At 42.4% G+C, this 21,393-nt stretch overlaps 1 protein-coding gene and 1 pseudogene across 5 annotated transcripts in view; one reads left to right on the forward strand and one right to left on the reverse strand.

Annotated features, from left to right (window-relative positions):
• The window catches only part of LOC126236235 (prominin-like protein), a 572,733-nt gene that overhangs the window by 142,869 nt on the left and 408,471 nt on the right, over window positions 1–21,393 (forward strand). The window lies entirely within an intron of this gene.
• LOC126238561 (5S ribosomal RNA) lies at window positions 9,626–9,743 on the reverse strand (annotated as a pseudogene).

Consider the following 21,393-nt stretch of genomic DNA (forward strand, 5'->3'; position numbering starts at 1 on the left):
TATTAGAGACGGCAGTTTCACAGGATTCTTTTCGTGGCTAATTTTTTTCCTTAATATATCGGCGATTTGCCATAACTAGGACAAATCATTCCAGGTGACTCAAGTAGCAAAGTGAAAGATGTGAAGTGCAATGTAAGTTATTTGACAAGTAGGTTAGCGCATGGCATCAGCTTCTCGTGTGTAGAGAATAGAATGTCGCTTAACTGCAGAAAGACTGAATGCATACGATTTCTGACTTAACATTTTGCTTTTGCAAAAGTTACATCACAATGTGACTGAATAATCAGTGGAATCGAACCGTTTTGATTTATTCAGACTGGAGATAAACAAAATGTTTTCTTGGTACAGTTATCATATTCAAGATCCTGTTGAGAATTTGAATGCCGTTGTCTTCATTATTAAAAAAATTCCGCTGTCACTGACACTGCAACGCGAAAGCTTACTTTGTATTGTCTCATATGTCGTATTCTGGGGCAACTTCATCCGTAAAGAATATTCTTAACCCGAGAAAAAGCGCTCTGTCAGACTGACTTTCCAATTTGCGAATTTCATGTAGGCCGTTGGTCAAGCGTCTCGGGGTTTTAATTCTGCCATCCCTGCACTTGTGCTCCGTCATGCAGTTTGTAGTAAATTATGTAGACTAATCCAGCTTGTCGTAAAGGACTTTCACGTAGATAAAATTTCCTTTGCTATAGTTTGCAAAGGGCTTTCCAAGTGGGAAAGGGAGTCTGTGGAGAGAAAGGGGGGGAGGGAGAGGGAGGGGGGGAGGAGGGGGGAACTTAGATTTTCAAACTTAAATTTCAATAGTAAGTCATCCGAGAAAAGAATAATGTTTACAGTACCAAGATATTTCACACAATTAAAACTGTAGTTTTTAATATTCGAGTGGTCATATTACAACTATCGACGAGGGCTCCTAAGCTGCGATGAATTTCGTTTGCACCTCTTCTTCAAAGCTTGTATGTGATTTCACTCTGAAGCATACACTCAAAAACACGAGATTTGAAACGCACACTCATCCAAGGAGCAAGATTCAAATTCGGTATGATCACATTACGAGGCAACGACGCTGCCGATAGCCCACGGAGCCCGGCGCAAGAAATGGTTGCGGTTTTAGGGGTCGATTGTCTCGTGGTCAGATATGAGAGAAGAGACAGTAAAGTTATCGTCTGTAAAATCCTCAGCTTGGGTTTAATCTCGCGAATTTGAGAGAAGTAGAGAACACTGCTGACAATCCACCTCTGGCACCAACTTGGTGAGGCAGTGAAGCAACATTTCAGCTTACGTCACCTTTTAAGTCCTCGTGTTATAGACGACACTTTTACGTCATGGCTTTGGAACCAGAAACACATCTCAGCGCTCTCTCTCTCTCTCTCTCTCTCTCTCTCTCTCTCTGTGTGTGTGTGTGTGTGTGTGTGTGTGTGTGTGTGTGTGTGTGTGTGTGTGAGAGAGAGAGAGAGAGAGAGAGAGAGAGAGAGAGAGATTTTTTTGTGGGCAGCGAGCACCAGCTTGAAGTATCTATGGGGCGCGGCCGGGACGGCGGGCGCTTGTTAAATCTTTCATCGGCGCCGCGGCAGGACAAAGGCGTCACTCGCACTCCAGATGGAGCGCGCCCTGTGGGGGCGGCTGCTGGAGACACTCGCGCGTTGGGCTGTTCACTCCCTCGGTACGCGCCGCCTATTCAGCCGTCCCAACTGTGACCTCGATCCGCGGCTCATAATTCTCGTGATTGATGGGGCCTATGTTGACTTTTCAAGTGAAAGTCCTGTTCTCAGTGCCTTAGTCTACGTGCCGAAGGTGGCGGTTAGTAGCCAATGGAAACATACCTGTATGTGCGAAATTATGGGAATTTAGGCCTCACGTATTATGCCAGTACCTGTTCTTTTTAATGCCCAAATATGGTTCAGCACCTTTGTGCCATTGCCAGTTGATACTCTCATTTATTTTTGTAAAATGCTAAACATTTTATCTCTGTTATGATTATTACTTCATTTTCTAAAACGCTGGATTCCGTGGGAGCTTGCTAACGTCGTTTTATAATTTCTCAACACTAACAGGGTGTTGTCATTGTGAATTTGGTTGGTGATTTAGCAAGTAACTTTACGTATAATCGTAATTTTGCCGTACGATAATATTTTGCGACAACATATTGCGATTACGTAGAGTTATTTTGGTATTACACGTCTTGATCTGCATGTTCATGTGTTGCACAACTTTGTCGCAACATATTTTCGGGCCACAAAATATAAATTTGTAGCTGATGATTTGTTAACTCGGGAACCAAACTCACGTCACTGTTTCGTTGCCAGTGTCAGACCACACAGTACCGCAAAAGAGCAGGGCATAATATACTAAAAAATTGTTACAACAGGCATAAAATGTTTTCAAATTTAATTTCGTCACAATAATTAAAACATACTTGCGTTTTACAGAAGTGAAAATAAACTACCAATGATGAAACACGTGTGAAGAAATTTGTCGGGTATTAGAACAGTTCTATTATTGGCGGACCTGAAGTCCCTTAATTTAGTCTGCTAACGGCGTTGCTGTTAGAGCTTCAAAACCCAGTTTTCCACTACACAAATACAGATATACCTGTAAATTGCAGCGCTGCAACTTTTGACATCCATTCCAAAAAGGGAAATAGAAGTAATCCGCTGAATTATACGCCCATATTACTAACGTCGATTTGCAGTAGGGTTTTGGAACATATACTGTGTTCGAACATTATGAATTACCTCGAGAAAAAGATTTATTGACACACAACACGGATTCAGAAAAACATCGTTCTTGTGAAACACAGTTAGCTCTTTATACTCATGAAGTAATGAGTGCTGTTGACAGGGGATGTCAAATTGATTCCATATTTGTAGATTTCCAGAAGGTTTTCGACATCGTACCTCACAAGCGTCTTCTAACCAAACTGCGTGCCTATGGAATATTGCCTCTGTTGTGCGACTAGATTCGTGTTTTCCTGCCAGGAAAGTCGCAGTTCGTAGTAACAGACGGAAAGTCATCGACTAAAACAGAAGTAATATCCGTCATTCCCCAAGGAATTGTTATAGGCCCTCTATTGTTCCTCATCTATATAAACGACCTAGAAGACAATATGAGTAGCGCTATTAGATTGTTTGCAAATGATGCTGTCAATTTACCGTCTTGTAAAGTCATCAGATGATCGAAACGAATTGCAAAATGATTTATATATATATATGGTGCTGAAAGTGGCAATTGAACCTGAATAAAGAAAAGTGTGAAGTTACTCACATGAGTACTAAAAGAAATCCGCTAAATTTCGACTACATGATAATCGCATTAATCTGCTGTAAATTTAACTAAATACTTAAGTATTACAGTTACAAATAACCTAAATTGGAACGATCACATAGATAAGGTTGCGTGTAGAGCAAACCAAAGACTGCGATTAATTGGCAGAACATTTATAAGGTGCAACCGGTCTACTAAAGAGACTGCTTACTCCACGCTTGTCCGCCCTATTCTGGAGTATTGCTGTGCGGTGTGGGATCGGCATCAGGTGGGACTGACGGATGACATCGAAAAAGTTCAAAGAAGGGCAGCTCGTTTTGTACTATCGCGAAATAGGGGAGATAGTGCCACAGGCATGATACGTGAATTGGAGTGGCAATCATTAAAACAAAGGCGTTTTTCGTTGCGACGGGATCTTCTCATGAAATTTCAATCACCAGCTTTCTCCTCCGATTGTGGAAACGTTCTGTTGGCACCCACCTACATAGGGAGAAATGATCATCACGATAAAATAAGAGAAACCAGGGCTCGCACAGAAAAATTTAAGTGCTCGTTTTTCCTGCGCGCCGTTAGAGGGTGGAACGGTAGAGAGACAGCTTGAAGGTGATTCATTGAATCCTCTGTGAATAAGCAGAGTAATCACGTAAACGTGTCACCGTTGCAACAGTAGATCTTCATGAAAACGGGAGAATAACTTCGAGAAATTCGTTGTTGTTAACATAAATGAACAGATCGAAGTGATACATTCGTTCTGGAGATGTGACAATGCATCCTCGTACTCACAAATCCAGTCCTGGACAATGCGAACTGTGTGAACAGGGGCTCTGTCGTCTAGATACACAGCAACACCATTGGGAAATAAACATTTTCCCATGGGATGGACCTGATCAGCCAAAATGGTCACACAGTCCTCGGCAGTAAAGCGACCTTGCAGAGTAACCATGGGGCCCTTGGAATACCACGATATAGCTGCCCAGAGCACCGCCCAACCACCGCCATGTTTAGCTCCTGGGACGTTAACTCGACCAGAACTTGGTATCTCTGTGAAAAAATACTCATTCGACTAAATGACTTTCCTCCAGTGCACCATAGTCCCGGTCTTATGGCTTCGGCATCACGTTTTACTCTTACGGGCATTTGCATCACTGATGTGTGGTTCTGGAATTCCAGCTCATTCTGTAATTGCGAGCTTCTGGAGCTGCCTTCGTGTCAGAGCGAATTTTGCATTCTGCAGCGGAATATATGCTGGTAATGAAACTCAGTGGAAGATTGAAACGGTATGGCGGACCGGGTTCACGAACCCGGGGCTTCGCCTTTCACGGGCAAGTCTCTATCAACTGAATTACCCGAGCACGACACACGACCCTTCCTCACAGTTTTACTTCCGCCAATACGTCATCTCCTACCCGGAGTACACTCTACTGCATAGGAAAAATTCATTCTCGAAACGATCCCCGAGGTTGTGGCTAAACCGTGTCTCCGCAATACCCTTTCTTCAAGGGGTGCTAGGGGAATTTCTGTGAAGTCTGAGAGGTAGCAAATGAGATACTGACGCTGTGAGGACCGACCGTCAGTCGTTCTCGGGTAGTTCAGTTGCTAGTGCTTTTGCCCGCAAAAGGCAAAGGTCCTTGGTTCGAGAACCCGTCCGGCACACAGTTTTAATCTCCCGGGAAGTTAATGTTGCTCTTCGTGTAGTTTTGGTGTTGACACGGTTCGCGAGCGCGATATTCAGTTCTGCAGCGATTTTTGCAGCTGTCTTCTTATTTTCGTCACAATCCTCTTCAATTACCGCGTATCACGATCACTCAACTCACACTTTCGTCCGCACTGTGACTTAGTGAATGATGATTCTCCGCTTTCGCTATATGCGGTACAAACCTTCGACAGGGTGCCTCGAACACTGAACACTTCGGATACAGCAGCACCAGCTGCATGTTTGGCTAGCATCACCGCTTGTGTTGAAGCATACCTTTCTCGCGCTGTTTCCATGTTTTTGTCCAAGCCTTGTATTTCATTTAAGTGATTGGCAGTATTCCTGGCAGGACGGGAAATAGTGTAAAACAAGCAAAAAATGATCTATGGAGAAAGTTGTCGAATTGCTCCAAATAGAACAGCAATTATCATGGAGATAAAGATTTTTAACCAGTTTTTTAACTTATTGTGTACAGCTGTCGCATGACTGTAGTATAAGATTGCCCACTGACATTGTTCACAATGAGAAAAACTGCTATTCTCGTTTCGCGTGCTGATAAAAATTCTAATGATGCCTTTCAGGTGATGTTGATGAGAAAATGGAAGAGGTATATTCGCGACGCATGTCAGCTTAACAGCAGTTACGACAGTGCTTGCTTTTGTTCCCCGGACTCCTTGATCTCAGCACAATGCTTGCTCTGTCTTTATCGATAACGGATCACTGTTGGCAACAAGCTTTGCGGAATTACATTCGAGGTGGAATTCCTGATCACTTGTCTTCGCCTAAGGTCGAATTATCAAGATATCGTTTGCGAGATAAGGAACAGAAAGACTGTTGGTCGTTTCTTGGAAACTGACGTTATACTAGCCCCAAGAGCTCTAGGAAACCTCGCCTTCATTTCAAGTGTGTTAGTACCTTTCCTTGAAAGTGCGTCTTTTTGTTTACTAATGCCTACAGAACATCTCGTTTAATAGGGGAAATGACAGATACTTTATACAACTGCAGTAGCAACGAAAAAGATCTAATCAGATTATTAACAGAGCTAATCGTTCCAGAGATATTTATAGACCAGCCATCTGCTAACATGTGACGCAAGCCCGCCGGTAATATTCAAGAAACATCTACCCAGCTAAAATCCATAGCGATTTTCTTTTAGTTATTTATTTTTTTTTTTTTTTGCTATTTCGCAGGGCCTATCCCAGGAGACGAATAGACATTCGCTTTCATCCTCTTTAATGCATATTATTATTGAGCTAACTTGCACAGCAGTTTCTGAAAGTGCATTTTTTTTCCTCGTTTCTGGAACAATTTGTTGAGGTATTGTAGTGTCTGGCGTCGTGACCTCTTGTGAAAGAACCACGGAGCATGATCTAACCGGTAGGAAGCGAAAAATATCATATGATTTCCTGGCAAACAGGAAAATATAATTCGATCTTACTGCGGTTATTAATATTCGGTTTGTTGACATTATGATAAAGATTGTTTTGTTAGTTCCTGATGGGATTCAGGAGGATTGTATAATGATAAGACAGATTTCGAAACCAAATTTTAAATTGCAAAAGATTTCTAGAGGTAGATTTACGCTCTTATCACAATTTATTTGTTAAGAACTGCAACTTAAAACTGAAGATATTGCAGGAAGGTAGGGAACGAAAGATCTAACTTGTATAAATTGAAAGAATCAGAAGTTGTCGAGAGTTCCAAAAGGAGCGTTAGACAACGGTTGACGGAAAGAGGGCAAGTGATTACAGTAGATAAAGAATGGGTCTCTTTGAAATATGAAATAGTGAAGACAGCAGAGTATCAAATAGGCAAAAAGACGAGGTATCTTAGAAACCCTTGGATAACACACATGATTCTGAGTTTAATTGACGAATGGAGAAATTATAAAAATGTAGCAAATGAAGCAGGCAAAAGGGAATATAGAGGTCCAAGAAAGGAGATTTACAGAGCATTCAAAATGGCAAAGCTGGAGTAGCTATTGGACAAATGCAAAGCTGCAAAATTAAAAGAACTTTTGGAGAAAAGAGGAACGCCTGTATAAGTATTAAGAGCTAAGAAGCCAACTCAGTGGTAAGCAAAGAATAGAAGACAAAGGTGGAAGCAATATATAGATGATCTATACAAGGTAAAGGAACTTGAAGCATTGTAGAAAGGGAAGAGGAAGTAGATGAGGGTGAGCCACGAAGTGGTTCCTTCATCTTCGGAATCAAATCAGTCACTCGGACCTAAGTCACCTGCGACCAGCTTTTCGAAAGAAGCGGCGACACTTTTCTGCGCAACCTATCCATCACAATGCACGGGTGCATACAGCGCAAGCTGTGGCTGCTCTGTTCGGTCGATGGGACTGAGGAGTACTTTACCATCCTCCATAAACGCCAGATTTAAGTCCTCGTGACTTTGATTTGATTCCGTAGATGAAGGAACCACTTCGTGGCATTCGCTTCAGAACTGTTCCAGAGATTCGGCAGACAGTAGACCGCTTCATTCGCACCATCAACAGAACGGGCTCTGCTAACGGTATACTATGCCTTCCATATCGCTGGCAACGGGTTCTACACAACGCTGGTGACTACTTCGAAGGACAGTAACAAGTGCAAACATGTAACTCTTTTGTATCGGTTGTGAATAAATAGTTGCCACTATTTAAGTTCCAACCCTCGTATGAGACCGGAGCTTCAGTTGGAACTGTCTGTTCTAGAGCCAGACAGTCCCGTAAATACAGCCAAGTGGATGGCTACTTGATCCGTGCTTTGGCAGACACGTAAGCTAGCTTGTAAATATGCCGGCCAATGTGTTTACTGTTTTTACAACAGTGAATGCTGGCTTTATGTTATGATGTCGACGGTAGACTTGACTTGCAGCTCAGAAAACTGCCGGTCTCATTGTCAGCTTCGTTGATGAGTAGTTGCAGTCGTAAGATATACAAGAACAAACCGTTCTGTGACAGCAGTATGTGCTTAAAATCTGTGATAGTTGACTGCCAAGAACATTTAGGAGTGGAGCAGTCTGTACTTTATAGAAGGAAGTGTGTGGTTATTTAACAAGGTAAACTCCACGATCATCTCGCAAAGTAAATTCTCCACTATCATATTTGCGAGCCACAGCATAAGAGCGAAACTACCATTTCTCCAGCATGCGAGTGACAATGTGACAACGGAGAATAATGGAAAAAATCTGTAAGGAAGTACTGAAAACCATTTTGAGAAAATATAATAATCCTGTGGCTGTATCGTACAAAGTGGAACTGGCTGACGTTAAAATGGATAGTCTGATGGGTGAATATTGAAGCAGCTTCTTATAGAGTCTATTACCTGGATGTAATGTAGGATTTTGTGGGGATTTTTAACAAAAGGGCTACCAAGGATAGAGTAATGTGATTGTAAACAACGAGAAGACTTCTTGGAAATTAGAAAACCATTTCAGCTTTGTGAAAATCCTTTTTATTGGGTTCACGACCAGTTACTTTCGCGCCTTTAGTGTTAGACTGTTCGAGGTGGTGTCCTCTGAGCCTCAGGAGATAGAGTTCCATGAATAATGGTACTGGTTTTTCTACAATGTAAATCTAGTATCGGTTCTCACTGGTTTCTAACATTTATCTTTCTAACTAGTTGACAATTACACCATCAGTTTACTAACTTTTGGTTTTACTAATTAATCTGCGATTGGATCGTTATGTTGCAGCTTTCATTTTCGACAGATCGTCTGCTTAGCAGTTTAGTTTTCATTCTAAACTGGCGAATGTTGGGTCTTTCGTATATATCCCCACTGTTGATTATCGTATACCTGAGAGATACGTTCACCTGAAGATGTGGCTGTAATGCCACGACTCCAGTCGCGAGTCCAATAAAAATAATTTTGATACAACTGAATCGATTTTCTAAATCCTAGAATGCATATTCGCAGCTCTGATTGCCTGGGCTACACTTTAGTGTGCTGTAAGGAACGATAAGACTGTTGAGACTGATGTGGCCGAACTCAGATAGTAGAATAAAGAAATAACAAATTTATATATCAAATTATAATCCCAGGAGTGAACGAAGATATCAGTAACTATCTTATCGATTGTATATAGTGTTCAGTCATGCAACTAAGAGGAACTTCAACATTTTCCTTGACTGAAGAACGTTAGATCGCCAGGCAGGAAGCTAAAATATACGACAGAATGGATGGTGTGTGTGAGACCCTGTGAAAGATTGTTTTAAACGCCAACAAACATGTGCTCTGTTGTATTCTGTGCCATATGATTCATTGTGGTTTAAATTATCAGACAACTTACAGAACGAGTGCTGTGCTGTGCTTCAGTGTTTTACGATTTGTCTGCTGGGGCAACAACAATACCTTAAAGTTGACGGTTGTACAAGTAAACCTTCTCTGACTTTAAACTGTGCGGAAATTTGTGAGCAGATTGCGACAAAAACTGTGTAAGTCGTATACCCAAGTGTTACATACTAAACTCCGTCCGAACAGGCCTTTGAAGGTCCAACGGTACTGATCGGTCGCCGTGTCATCCTCAGTCCACAGGCGTCACTAGATGCGGATGTGGAGGGGCGTGTGGTCAGCACACCGCTCTCCCGGCCGTATGTCAGTTCACGAGACCGGGGCCACTACTTCTCAATCAAGTAGCTCCTCAGTTTACCTCACAAGGGCTGAGTGCACCCCGCTTGCCAACAACGCTCGGCAGACCGGATGGTCACCCATTCATGTGCTAGCCCAGCCCGACAGCGCTTAACTTCGGTGATCTGACGGGAACCGGTGTTACCACTGCGGCAAGGCCGTTGGCAAATGTTATATGAGAGATCAGAAAACGTATTTTTCTAGATCCAGGAAATTTTTCTCTAGAATACCAACAAATATAGATATAACCGAAATGGGATTGGTCGCAACAAATTAGAATGGATTATTAGCTGAGGATGCCACTAAGTCTGTGAGGAGTAGAAGTACAGAATGTTTCAGAATGAATAAACGGGTTTAAGGCCACGTAGCATTAATTACATTCAAATTACAATTTTTAAGTCCTTCTTCTTCTTCTTTTCAGCGATCACAGGCCCTGTAGACTACGTTTTGCATCAACGATCTGCATCAACTTCTTCTGCTTCTCGCTGTCTCTCTCCACGTTGTGGGTACTCCTAACGCTGCGACGTCCTGTTACTTTTCCACCGTGTGCGAGATCGACCTAATGGTCTTCTTGCTTGGAGAGTGCCCTCAGACGCCTTCTTAGGAATTATGTTGGTTTCCATTCTACCCACATGCCCAGCCCCCTTGCAGTCCCCTACTTTTTAATTTCTCGACGATAGTGGGTTGCTTTATTAACTAATAAGTTTCAATGTTCCTTTGAACTCTCCAGATGTCCTCCTCCAAACACAGGTCCCCAGATTTTTCTCATCAGATCTCTTTCGAAAACAGTCAGTTCATCTCTTTCTTTCTTGGTAAGCGTCCAGCTTTCCGAACCATACAGTGCTACTGTACAGATGATGGTGTTATGTATCTTCATCTTTGTGGTGACTGGCAAAGCTTTACTTTTGGCTGGGCTGCGTAGAGTGCACAGACAACATGATGCTGAGGCTGTTATATCCACTGTTATGATTTTTACTGCTAAAGCGGGATCCAAGGTATTTAAACTGACGAACTTTTATGATTCTGGAATGGTGGCCAATGTCAAGCTGTGGATTTGGATTTGTGACTCGACCTATTTCCATATATTCTGTTACCGCTTGGTCTACCAAAAGTGCCATTTTGCTGGCATTGTGCCTGAGAGATCTGTACATGTCCTTCAGCTCTTCTTGTTTCACTGGGTAAGACTACATCATCTGCGTTTGCCAGGAATTTTATTTCACTGTGTTCTAAATTTGAGGCCATTGTATAGCTGTAAATTACTCTCTCGAACTACTTTCTTCAATGCAGGAAGAGCCTCTTCTTGCCGTAAGCCTGTTTTGATTGGGAAGTTGGGGATATAGATCCTCTGAACTTAACTACTGCCTCCGAGCCATCCATGCATACTTACATCACCCTAATGATTTTACTGGGTATCCTAAATTTTCTTCGTATGTTGTAGGGCTACTTCTGTGGATGCTGTCATAGGCTCGATGGAAATCGATGAACATACAGTGAATGTTTTTGTTAAGTTTCCAGTATTTCTCAAAGATCTGCCTTAAAAAGATTGTCATTTGTGGAACGGTTCGGTCGAAATCCACCCTGGTACTCTTGAATAATGTTTTCTGTGTAAGAGTTAACTTTGTCGAGAATGATCATTGACAGAACTTCACATGTTATTTCAGCAAACTGATTCCTCTGTAATTTCCACATAAAAAAAAAAATAAAACACCAAAAGAAAGAGCACATGGAATTTGGGGGGGCAGCTTATGGTATTTGGGGGTGACCTCGAGTTGTGCTTGTACCTGCCTTCGTCAACTGCTTCTGTTGGCTGCAAATCTTCCAAGTTCCAGTTAACAGGCAAGGAGCGAATCATTGTAATATTAAAAAATAAGTTGAAATTGCATTGTCATTCACAATCAAGTACTGTACCTACTATAGGATAACTTGTTGCTCATAAATAACAATAGGAAGTACAGCCATTTTGTAAACGAAGTCATGAGAGCAGGATTGGGTTGATCAAGGATGGAATAAAGTCTGTTGATTGAACACTGGAAGTGAAAAATAAGGAGCTTTCTGATTTCTACACATCGCTGTCTGTTGGGACACACACAGGTATTCCTGTCTTCAAGACGTAGTGCGAAATTTCCAGCCTCCTTTCTACCCTAATCAGGAAATTGTCGTATCAGAATGATTATAATTAAAATTGTGAAGAATGGTTTTTGGTGTCAATCGCCACGTTAGTTATACATCAAGGTTACAATGACATAGATACGCATGCTCATTGCTATCATTTTTAATCCTGTCGCTGCTGGTGGACACACACACACACACACACACACACACACACACACACACACACACACACACATATATATATATATATATATATATATATATATATATATATATATATATATATAAGTAACTGTTTATTTAGAACAGCAACCATTGCCAAGGCGGGATTTGCTCCTGCGAACCCCACAAATCAATGCAACTCTGGTTTTCAACGGCGATATTCGTAACAGACTCCCATACTTCGATGGAACAGCGTATTGTAACTGTCTCTAATCTAAAAACACTACCGCGGTCCAAGATGACCTGGCCCAAGTTAGTTGTAGGTTATACTTATTTCATAACATCCTTCAGTATTATTTTTCTTTTCTAGAATGACTGGGTAATTTGACGATAACCTATACAGATATTTCACTAATTAGGAACGGGGCTGACACATAATTAATTCTATTCTCTTCTGCCGATGAGGTACTATTGTGCTATCACAGTTTTGTTGCAATTACAACGTGTATGCGAACATTCACCGTTTGCAGGGGTGAAATATTGTCAGTTCTGTAATCTTCCTAATCGATAACATTGCCGCTTTGGACTGGTATGGTGCTCAAAATTATCTTTTTACCGTTTGTTTAAACTACAGTCAAAATTTGGAAATACGGCAATTACGTTTTGGTAAATGGCTTTGCTAATTATCATTAGCAGTTTGAATCCTTATATTCAGGATGACGACGATCCAAACCTGAGTCCGGCCATTCAGATTTAGGTTTCCCATGATTTTCCCAAACAGTTCCATGCAAATACCAGGAAGATCCCTTTGAAAGGGTATGGCTGATTTCCTTTCCCGTCCTTGACACAATCCGAGCTTGTGCTCCGTCTCAAATGACCTTGATGTCGACGGGACGTTAAACCCAATCTTCCTGCCTTCCTCTGAATCTTTATTGAATATTTGTGACGTAGCCCTTTTTTTTTGAGTTCGACAATCATTTTTTTCTGATGTGAAATAGGCACCATTTGCATTGTGATGTACGTAAATATATATATATGCTTGTGTGTTGTGGAAGCGCATGAATTCAACGGATGAGGTAAAGAACTCCACGATTTGTAGCAGAATTGTCGTGGTATCTAGCGGAAGTATGCGAAAATTGAGAAAGGTTATCTGGCGACGGATGACGAAGCTGAGGAACTCTGCGAGAACCATGCGTCAGCACTAGAAATCGCTGCGTGTATCATGCGCGGCCGACGTTCTTGTTCTTGGAACTGCCCACGTCCGTATAAATTCCGGGTCAGACAAGGCACACCTGTAGCGTCAGCGGATACGACTCTTCTGAAGGCGCGACGGTCCGGGTGACTGCATCGTGTCTTGAGTTCTTGCTTGACCAGGAATAGCTGTTGCTGTTCATAAACTTCTTGTCTCTTGGATTCTCTGAAAAAATCTGGGTATTTATACAAGATAAGTTCTCTCTCTCTCTCGCTCTCTCGCTCTCTCTCTCTCGCTCTCTCGCTCTCTCTCTCTCTCTCTCTCTCTCTCTCTCTCTCTCTCTCTCTCACACACACACACACACACACACACACACACACACACACACACCTCATTATTCAGATTTACATTTCGCTGCAGTATGTTAAATTTGCTTCTACTTTCATAGAATTTGTTACAGAGAAAAGCTAACTCAGGAGGAGAAACCTTGCGAAACAATTGACATATAAAGGCTTTAACCGGGATCTGAAGCTGCCAGACTGATTAAAACTATGAACCAGGTGGGACTCGAACGTGGATCCTTCTCTTTGCACTCATTGCTCTCACCGATTTAGCCATCCAGAAATGACTTCTGCCAAGAAGTTTCAAAACAACGCATAATCTGCTGTAGAGTGAAATATTCATTCTGGAATCAGTTCTCTAGGCCAGGCTGTGACGAGGCAATTTCCCCCTGCTATCCATTCTTGTGGGAGTGTGAGCCTTAAAAAGTGTGCAAGAAATCATCTGTGAAGTTTGGACAGTAGGAGAGAGGTATGGTGGCAGAACTGCTGTGAGGCCGGGTGGGAGTTCTCCGAGTAGTTTAGTCGGCAGAGGATTTGCCGGTGAAAGGCAAAGCTTCCAGATAGAAATCCCGATCCGGAACAGAGTATTAACGTGCCAGGAAGTTTCGAATCATCCCGCAGTGCGGTACATAGTAAAAGTTAATTCCGTTAATGGATTTACCAAGACGTATAGAAGTATAAAACTGTGTGTATCCTTTCCACAAATATTTGTGTGGTGACAGATTTATCTGTTATCTTTAGCGTAGCCAGGTGTGTAGGTTGCGTTTAATGCTGACAGTTAGGTCATGAATTGGCAAAGTCGACGATTCTGCATGAGAAATGAGAGTAGTTGTAATTGGTTGATGTATAGTGTAGCACTTTTTCTCTATAAAAATAAAACTGTAAGGCAAATTCATAGTAGTACTCTTAGATAATAAAATATTCTCTCATGAGTATATTGGTGCATATTTTGTACATCCATCACACACAAGCTACAGATAATGCAGCGGTTAATCACCAAATATTTGTATATGTTTCTAGCCACATCATCATAACACCTAGGTCATTATAATGTAATTGGATAGATAAAAATATATACTCGCCAAGCGGCGGCAGGAAGATACATAAACAAAAAATTGTTTTTCTTCTCCAAGCTTTCGAAGCCAGGGTTGAAGGGGAAGGAAGAGCGGTGAAAGAAAAGGGGTAGAGTTCGGAAAAGTCACCCTGAACCCTGAGTCACAAGAGACTTCCGGGACGGTATGAGAAGGAAAGACGTTTTTGGGAACTACCAACACCTAGGTCAGCGTCATACTAGTATTAATTAATCGTTTGCGATTTTTCACTGACAAAGATATTGTGTTATAAGTTCTTGTGTTTTTTCCTCCTTAGGGATATATAGGAAGCTTGAATTAATGAGATGTATCAAGCACGTATCGAAAGAAATCGTAATGATTTTCTCAACTTCGTGTATATGTCAAACTGCCACCAGTACAGTATCGAGCAAAACGCCATTATCAGTCATATTTTCCTCTGAGTTTTTACGTTGAAGCTGCTGTATTTCATGGAAGCCCTTAAAATGGTAGTGATAGACTGGGTTTTAACGACGTGCCGACACGAAATGTGTTCCAAATAATTCCAACTGAATGCGAAGGTAATTGGACTAGAAATAGCGCGTAACACTCTTTACTCACATGCCTTCGATAATGCGTGGAAACAGGTGGAAACATGTCGTGGTTCAATCTCGCACTCTGTACGGCCTACAGACGACTGGGATGGATTTAACCTGGCGAAGCTAAGTTTATCAGTAACATACACTGCGTGTAAGGAATGATGGAGAATGCCGCAACACACGTAACAGTACTCCAGATATCCGCCCCAAGGCAACATTTTCTTTTAATGTCTCTTTCACTAGACGCTAGTGCAGCTTGACAGTCAGAAGAGCCATATGCAAGTATCCAAACTTACTGTACGTAAATTAACTGTAATAGTAAGTACTTTTAAGACCTCGATCTGTTTGGATTAAAAGTTGGCCTGTTGCAGTTGTTAGATTCTGAGCAAACTGCGTTTTAATAGATCCCCATTGTTCTATTCACTGTGCACTCAGATAACAAAAAGGAACGAATTTCTTACTTACGCGTCACTAATCTTCAAAATGTAAGTACAAGAAACTCAAAACGTTGTGATTACAATATGCACCAACGTTTAACGTAAAAGAATAATTGTCACACTTTATTTTTATACGATTTGAAGGTGAAGTGAAAGTATCAGCTTCTTGTGTTAGACTTGTTATTTGAAATACATACTATGTTCAGTATTGTATTTAGAGACGTTGAAACGGATGTGAATTTTTAAAAAAGTGCGTTGCATGTCGTTTGTATATGAGTCCTATATCGGGATCTGTGCCAGCTGCCGCCGAAAAAGGTAGTAAGTTAAGTTTCACATGTAGCCAGCACCCCCTACCGGTTTTATTAAGAATACCACGAATATTGTTCCTAAAAGCTTGTAAATTCTCCATGAAAATTCGCTTGATGCTGAAGAAAGACTTCGGCCATTATTTTGTTATCCTTCAATACCGTACAAATACCTGGCGTCGTCTTGACACGTTGTTGAGGTACTTGGATGGTAGCATCTGCTGCAAAATATGGCTGATGTCAATAGCGACCGCTTCATCAGGAAATCTGTACAGTTGCAGACGTCAACCGGGTACCTTCTTTTCAACGCCTTGGAGTAGTTGAAATCCAATTGGAAAGACCTCGTTCATAAGTTACAAAGATTGTTGCATACTTTCTTATTTCTCAGCAGATACTACATCATGCTTGGGCCAATCTGTTTCGTCCCTTACTGTGACTGGGTGTTTGTGTTGTCCTCATCATTTCATCATTATTCATGAAAGTAGCGAGATTGGACTGAACAAAGGTTGGGAATTTGTACCGGGTAGTTCTTATGCTTTTCCTTTGGCAGAATGAAAAGCTTCTTTGTTAACGCTTGAACTCACGTCCTGTCACTGTGAGTGAAAAGATTTTCTCTTCCGTTGAGATCAGTGCTTAAATTTCATCATTATTTGCATCAAACCAGTCCTGATATTTCCTGCTTCTTTGCAGGTATCCTGTACCGCTAGGCATATTCGTCAAACTTCTCATTATCTCAAATGTGTGTCTACAGCCCTTGTTTTGTTTACTCTTCTGGGCAGATGATGAGAAATGCATGACGTATCCAGTAAGTCGGTGATCTGTCCCAACAGTCTTCGGCTTGTCTTCACTTTAGTGATGAAAACAATTTGCAGATCTTTCTTTTTGACAGTTGCATAGTCATCGAAAGGCCAATGCTGCGATTTCAGTAATGTATCGTAAAAAGAAATGTCAAATCGTTTTGTGTGTGTTGCGTATGGAACATTTCAAAGTAAAATATGTAGCATTTATGTCTTGTGCTATTTTCCAACGACAAATTTTAGACACTCTTAAACGAAACAAGGTAGCGCAGTGATTAAGGCACTGAAGTTTCTTTCAGGAAGAGCAAGGTCTACCCGGCCATCCAGATTATGGTTTTCTGTCGCGTTTTTAACCTAATGATGCGATTGTTTACCGCAGAATGATAATACTGATTTCCTTCTTGTTTCTCGTCCTATCCGAATCCAAATTCTGTGGATTGTAAAGGAGACTCATTTATTAGCGTAAATGTGGAATCAACTTCTCAACGAGTAGCGCTAGTAACGTGACGTGCAGTGTAAGTTCTGGCGCGTATGCTCTTTGCGTGGAGTTTTTGCCGTGTGTCGCAAGCTGCAGCCGCAGCAACTGCTGGCGTAACGGTTCAGCAATTGCTATTATACCCAGACTGAATTACCCCACCCAGCCTAAAGCTGCCGCGCAGCGCACAATTGGCAGTGAATGTGGCGTCTCACTTCACACATCTGCAGCTGCTCCCGGTTCGACGCCGTTACTTTGGTATTGGTTGCGAATTACGAGACTGCGTAGTATTTCCCCTCCCCTCCCCCTCCCGCAGCGCCCCCCCCCCCACAAGAATTATATAGTTCTGTTGAATTTGTTTTTGCCCGTACTCTGCATTATGTGTGCATTTGGAAGCACAGCAGATATCTTCAATTTTCACGTGATACAGGCAGTTATTTCCTGATTTTTAGACCTTCTTTCTGAATATGAAAACAAAAGCGAAATGATTAGACACGTGTACCGTAAATAATTTCATGCATTCCCATCTAATCATCGCGTAGTTAAACTGGTTGTCGTTCTGGAAATACCGAATTGGCCCTGAAGTAATGTGGTTAGACGTTTTGCACTGAAGGAAATCCAGAAATGCTATTGTGACATGTATGATTTACTCTCTCACACACTTTTTAAGGCAATTTTAACGGTGTCGCGAATCAAACGTTAAAGATTCGTTTCTGTTGATCTATATATGATAGTTATGCGCGTCCATGGTGTTTAGGTTACCATGTATCATCTCTGTTATGTCACTTCGGTGATACCCAGAGCATTAATTTCCGAAGCACATAGAACCCTGGAAAATATAGATTGATTCTCACCCAACGTCGTTGCTCAGTCCTTAGAGATTTCTTGTAAGGGTATTCTTCGTCCACGTCTATCACTCGTGAAGATCATTTAGTCGAATCTTCCTTTTTTCCGTTTATTATTTGGCACATGTCACAGTATTTCCCTTTTGGAAAGTTGTGCCTTTAATTCGTCGCTCACTCTGCTGTCTTCTGGTTCACTTAAATCGTACAACGAAACGGGATGGGGAAAGGGCAGGTGGGGGAGGTAAATGGATGGCGTAGGGCCTGTTTGATTCACAGGGCATACAACCATTGAGCTGAATAATTTCGAAAGAAAGGAAAATTTTGTAGTAAAGCTACGTTTATTTAGCTTTTCGCGGTATTTTTCAGTGTACTCAGTTCTCCTCACCACCCACCGAAATAATTTATCATATTTTATTTTTCATATGCTTATACTTAACACAGTGGAGCATATTCGTTGCACCATATATACTCGAGCTGTTAATCACCAAGAAATATATGTCGTGTCAGCAAAGTATTAACTTGTCGAAACGACACAGCCTCGCGAGAGCGAGATTAAGGAAACAGGATATGTGTTGATGAACTTCGATACTTAATACAACTTATTAGCCACTACGGATTTTTTGTCGTTAATATGAGCCGAGTTGGTGACACTTCGCTGTCAGCTCCAGGCTGTGATGGGTTCGATTACACAGCTTGAAGCTGCAATGGATGGACACCACTGTTGTGGGCCGGCCATGCGGATCCAATGGACGTCCAGCACGTCTGAGTCCTCACCGGTGACCAGCCCAGTTACTGCTCGTACAGAGGTTGACCACTCACCCGTGGTCGACTGGGGGGACGCCTCGGGGCGTGTCAGTCGGCGAAAGACTTCCGAGGGAGCCGCACGTAAGGCCTCCCCGGATAGTCTGACAAACAGGTTCCAGGTATTGTCTGTGGCTGACATTGTCCATGAGCCAGATGCAGTCCCTTGTCGTGTTCCAGAGGGAAACTCCCAGTCTGCAAGATACGAGCAATCACAGAGGGTGGGATTATTGGTAGTTAGGAGCTCCAATGTTAAGTGCGTTATGGGGTCCCTTACGGACATGGCTGCCAAGGAGGGGAAGGAGGACAAAGTGCACTCCGTTGCATACCGAGTGGAGTGATTTCAAACGTGGAAAGGTTCCTTCCCGATGCCGTCAAGAGAACAGGGCGCAGCCAACTGCAGGTAGTGGCTCACGTCGGTACCAATGATGTGTGTCACTTTGGATCGAAAGAGCTTTTTTCTGGTTTTAACCTGCTAACAGAAGTGGTAAAGATTACCAGTCTTGCTTGCTAGATGAAAGCGGAGATCACCATTTGCAGCTTAGTCGACAGGATCTATTGCAGACCTTAGGTTCAGAGCGGATTGGAGGGTCTGAATCAGAGGCTCAAGACGTTTCTGCGACCATGTCGACTGCAGATTCCTCGACATGCACCATAGAGTGGTGGGGTTTCGGGTTCCGCTGAATAGATTGGGAGTCAACTATACGCAGGAGGCGGCTACACAGGTAGTAGGAGCTGTGTGGTATGTACTGGGCGGTTTTTTAGGTTAGAGGGTTTCGGGGGAAATGCAAAAGGGGCTTCAGTCTCGAAGGGTGCAGGTCGAACATAGGAAGAATGTAGATCTAGGAAGCATCTGTATAACAGTTGTAAATTGTCGTAGCTGCGTTGTGCGTTGGGAAAGATCCAGAGCTCCTAGACACTGAAAGCTGGCTAAAGCCGGAGATAAGTTGAGCCGAAATTTTTACAAATAACCTAACGGTGTTCCGAAAGGATAAGCTAAACGCAGTTGGCGGTGGCGTGTTTGTTGCTGTTAGAAGTAGTTTATCTTGTAGTGAAATTCAAGCAGATAGTTCCTATGAGTCAATATGGGCAGAGGTCATTCTTGGCAACTGGAATAAAAAATATTGCTTTTACCGATCTCCCAACTCAGACGATACAATTGCTGGAAGGTTCAAAGAAAACATTAGTGTAATTTCAAATACGTACCCTACTCGTACAATTAGAGTTGGTGGTGACATAAGTTTATCCTCGATATGTTGGAGATAATATATGTTTAAATCCGGAGGTATGCATAAAACATCATCATACGAAATTGTGCTAAACGCATTCTCTGAAAATAATTTCGAGCAATGAGTTCATGAGCCCATGCGAACAGTAAACACTTGACCTCTTCGCAACAATTAATCCTGACCTAACAGCGAGCATCAAAGCGAATACTGGCATTAGTGAACATAGGGTAGTCGTAGCGAGATTGAATATTGTAACCACCAAATCCTACAAAAATAAAAGAAAAATACACCTATTAAAAAAAAAAGCAGATAAAAATTCACTTGACGCTTTGCTGAGAGACAATCTCCACTCTCTCCAAATTATCAATGTAAGTGTAGACCAGATGTGGCTTCAATTCAAAGAAATAGTATCGACAGAAATTGAGAGATTTATACCAAATAAATTAACAAACGGCAGAGCTGATCCCCACTGGTACACAAACCCTTTGACTGTTCAGAGATGTCACTAAATCCGCCCAAAAATGTAAACAATCATTCATGAGCAGCGCCTATTAGAGGGTGGGGGTCAGACAGCCGATCAGTTCCAGTCATTCCACAAGGAAGGAGGTGCACGGCTCTGTTGTCTGCAATTCAACCATGCCTAGACCGTCAATACCGCGGTTCGATCGCGTCCGCAATGTTACTTTGTGCTAGGAAGGGCTCGCAACAAGGGAAGTGTCCAGGCGTGTTGCAGTGAACCAAAGCGATGTTGTTCGGATGTGGAGAAGGTACATAGAGACAGGAATTGTCAATGACATGCATCGCTCCGGCGGCCCAAGGGCTACTACTGCAGTGGATGGCCGCTACCTGCAGATTATGTCTCAGAGGAAACAGCAACGCCACCACGTTGAACAGTGTTTTTCGTGCAGCCACAGACTCACTGTGTGCAGTAGGCTGCATGATGCGCAACTCCACTCCCGACGTCCATGGCAAGTTCCATCTTTCCAACCACTCCGACCGATAGTGCTACCATATCGGCAGCATATTTGCGAGGCATTCGTCTTCATGGACGACAATTCGCGCCCCCATCGTGCACGTCTTGTGAATGACTTCCTTTAGGATAACGACATCGCTCGACCAGTGGCCAGCATGTTTTCCAGACATGGACCCTGTCGAACATGCCTGGGGTAGACTGAAACGGGCTGTTTAAGGACGACGTGACCCACCAACCACTCATAGGGATCTACGCCGAATCAGTGTTGAGGAGTGGGACAATCTGGACCGGCAGTGCCTTGATGAACATGTGGGTAGTATGCCACGACTAATATAGGCTTGCAACAATGCATGAGGACGTGCTACTGGGTATTAGAGGTACCGGTGTGTACAGCAATCTGGACCACCACCTCTGAAGGTCTCGCTGTATGGTGGTACAACATGCAATGTGTGGTTTTAATGAGCAATAAAAAGGACGGACATGATGTTTATGTTGATCT

The sequence above is a fragment of the Schistocerca nitens genome, chromosome 2, assembly GCF_023898315.1.
Source record: "Schistocerca nitens isolate TAMUIC-IGC-003100 chromosome 2, iqSchNite1.1, whole genome shotgun sequence".
In the NCBI taxonomy this organism is placed as follows: domain Eukaryota; kingdom Metazoa; phylum Arthropoda; class Insecta; order Orthoptera; family Acrididae; genus Schistocerca; species Schistocerca nitens.